At 31.1% G+C, this 3,675-nt stretch overlaps 1 pseudogene; it reads left to right on the forward strand.

Annotated features, from left to right (window-relative positions):
• The first annotated feature begins 452 nt into the window (after positions 1 to 452).
• Positions 453 to 3,085, forward strand: LOC148761593 (uncharacterized; annotated as a pseudogene).
• Positions 3,086 to 3,675: the final 590 nt, after the last annotated feature.

Here is a 3,675-nt window from a genome sequence, read left to right on the forward strand (position 1 = left end):
AGTATTGATAAAATGATATATTTCTCTCTTTTTTTCATATAATTTTGATTACTGTCAGCATGAGCTGAAATTATTAATTTTTAAGAATATTTTAGGGAAAATATTTCCTTATTTTCTTTTTACTTTGCTTGTACTCCAAGGAAGTCTAGGGTTAAAATACTTTCTTATTTACTATTTTCTTTACTTGTACACCAAGTAAGTTTAGATTTAGTTGGCTATTATAATTACTTTACTTGCACACCAAGTAGGTTTAGGTTTAGTTAGCTATTATAAATAGCCTTTATGTAATTCTTTATTTTTTTGATCAAGCAGTTTAATTCTTTGCTTAGATCTTGAATATTTTCTATATAATATCGAGTAGTTCTAATCCAAAAAGAACTCTCTAGCGCGAATCTCGTATTCAAAAATCACCATCACATTTTTTTGTCTTTCTTCTATTCATCTAAAACTACATGATAGAAACCAATTCCATTGTTTCAATCGAACCAAGCAATTCCATAGTTCCAACTGTACCCGGCAACCTAACACTACCAATTATTGTCCACCAAGACAATTATGTGTGCCCTACCGATATTACACTGGATGAGACAAATTACTCATTATGGTTTCAACTAATGGAGACGCGCATTGGCACTCGCAACAAAGCTGAAAATCTCACTGGAGAAGCAAAAAAACCTACACTTGAAGATCCGAATCTTGGAACATGGATTACTGAAGATCACCAAGTGAAAAGCTAGCTTTTTGATTCAATGAGTTCATCACTGATGCAATGATTTATTCGTCTTCCTATAGCCAAGGAGATATGGGAAGCTGTATCAAAAACCTTCTATGATGGATCAGATGAGACTTGTATTTTTGAATTGAACCCAAGATCTTTCTCTACCAAACAAAATGGTCGACCATTATCAATATACTATTATGAACTTGTGGCTATTTTCAGAAAATTGATCACAGGAATATGTCACAGGAAGAAACAATTGAAGTGTATTTCAATTGCATTCCGTGATGGCTAGGCTTCGAGTCCATATTTTTCTAAGTGGACTTGATGCAAAATTTGATCAGGTCTATGGAGAAATCTTACGAAAAGATCCAAAACTTAATTTGGAAAGCACGTATGCATATGTCAAGAGAGAATATCAACAAAGATGGACAATGGGAGGCTCTCATCTGAATCTTGAGAGCATAGCTATGCTAGCCAACCGAACTCGCCAAGGACCATCGTCTAGCTCCTCGAAGAATTGAAGCAATCAATCAACCAAAAAATTTCACATTCTGGTATGTACTCATTATGGTGAAATAGGTCATTCGAAATAGCGATGTTATGAAATCATTAGCTATCCTGAGCAGTGGGACTTCACAAAGAAACCTTGAAAGAATATTGCAAGGAAAGCCATGGTGACATAAACGAAAGAAAAACAATCGAAGCCTACGGCAAACATTACCTACTCAAGTATGGGTGGTAAGGCATCTATATTCTCTGCAACTTCTAAGAATAATACTTCGATCATTGATATAGGTGCATCTGACCATATGACTAAGGAATTTAGTCAGTTACAATCAGTCCTCCCTTTTTCTCAATCTGTTATCTCCACAGCTAATGGTAGTAGAGGTAGAGCCTCCTTATGGGATAAGGGGCCATGCCCCCTTTCCCTCCACCAAAATCGTAAAACTATTTTACATGTTATATAAATTTTTTCATTTTTTTATAAATTTTCCTAATGGCCTCCTAAAATAATTTTTTATTTAATAATTAATACAAATAAAGAATAACAAAATAATTTCATATGCTTGACTCAATTTTAAAGTTTTTTATTTTTTTACTTTATATTATTATATATAATTATTCAGTTACTTGTTTCTATTCTATTTACTCATATGTTTTAAATCTTTACAGATTTTCTTATACAAATTTTTACGAATCATCAATCATATTGTTTTTCTTTCTTTTTTGTTATGTTATATATGAATTCCATTTTCTACTTGTCATGTTCTTCTTTTCTCTGTTATGTGGATTTTATTTTCTATGATTTTAATTTTTAAAAATAAATAAATTATTATGTAATTCTCAAGTATATGTTGCACTGTTATTTAGAATTTCATCAATATATCATTTTTTATTCAGAATAATCAGTGCATTCTAGCAAGTATGTTGCATACTTTAAGTAACAAGGATATACATACAAATTGATGGAATGAAAAAATTGTATTTCTTTCAATACAATTTTATTTATTATATTTATTTTTAATTGCTTTCAAAATAATTTTTTATTTAATAATTATTTTTTTCCCCAAACTGTTTGATAAAATTAGAGTCATTATAGTTAGCATATTGCTAGTTAAACCCAACAAATAAATTCTAAACTAATATGTTAAGCTTATCAAATTTACAAAAAATAAAAAATAAAAGTGAGTCTACTAATTCTAACCTATTAAATTTTAATATAAATCTAAACCTATCATAACATATTATATCTTAACAGTCCAACCTAATAGTCTATAATAGCATATTATATCTCAATAGCTCAATCTAGTAACCCACTATGTTAATTAGCAATTTAAAAAGCAAATAAAAAATAAGAGGAGAGCTAGGGCACATAAGTAAAAAGGTAATTCATTTGAGTTTGAAAAATTGCTTTCTCTCCCACTCTTGCGTGCAAAGAGTGAGAGAGAATCCTTTTATAGTTTTATTCAATCATGTATATAAATGACGCCATCATTATTGTTATGTGCATTTTTTGCATGTTCAATGTCTTTTGAATATTATTTAATTTTTTAGATGAGTGATAATTGAATTATATATAAAGTTCTCTTTAACTGTTTAATGTCCATTTCTGTTTGGCCCCCCCTTTGAAAATGCTCTAGCTCTACCCCTGAATGGTAGTGCATGTCCTGTCATTGGAATGGGATCTATCATATTATCCAATACTCTTACATTGGATACAGTTTTTATTGTTCCATTCCCTGAATGTAATCTTTTGTCTGTTAGCCAAATTACCTTTGCTCTTGATTGCACTATAACCTTTTGGCCCTCATTATGTATTTTTCAGGACATTCTGACTCGAAGGGTTCTTGGTTATGGTGTTAGGCGGGCAAACTCTACTATTTGGAGTTAAGAGAAAGTGGGAGACCAAAATTTAGCAAGGCGAATCTAACTAATAGCATAGAAAAGGCTTGAGTGACTATATGGTTATGGCACCGAAGATTGGGATATCTTTCTTTTGGTTATCTTTGGAAGTTATGACCACATCTATTTTCAAGTCTGAATGATTTGGATTTTCATTGTGATATTAGCAAACTAGCTAAAAGCCATCGTATTTCTGATCCATCAAGTTTGAATAAAAGTTCATAACCTTTTGCGGTTATTCACTTTGATGTTTGGGGTCCTACAAAAATTTCCTCTATCCGTAAAGCTCATTACTTTGTTACATTTATTGATGAATGTACTAGAATGACTTGAGTATCTCTACTTCAAAATAAAAGTGATGTATGCACAGTATTTAAAAAATTTTATACTATGGTGGGCACTCAGTACCGAAAGCAAATTCGTGCTTTACAAACAGATAATGGTATTGAGTATGATAGATCTTTTAACAAATTTTTGAGCCATCTGGGATTCGTCATCAAACTTTTTGTACATATAATCTGCAGCAAAATGAATTGGTAGAGAGGAAGAAT

The sequence above is a fragment of the Theobroma cacao genome, chromosome 7 (assembly GCF_053813885.1).
Source record: "Theobroma cacao isolate CCN51 chromosome 7, ASM5381388v1, whole genome shotgun sequence".
In the NCBI taxonomy this organism is placed as follows: domain Eukaryota; kingdom Viridiplantae; phylum Streptophyta; class Magnoliopsida; order Malvales; family Malvaceae; genus Theobroma; species Theobroma cacao.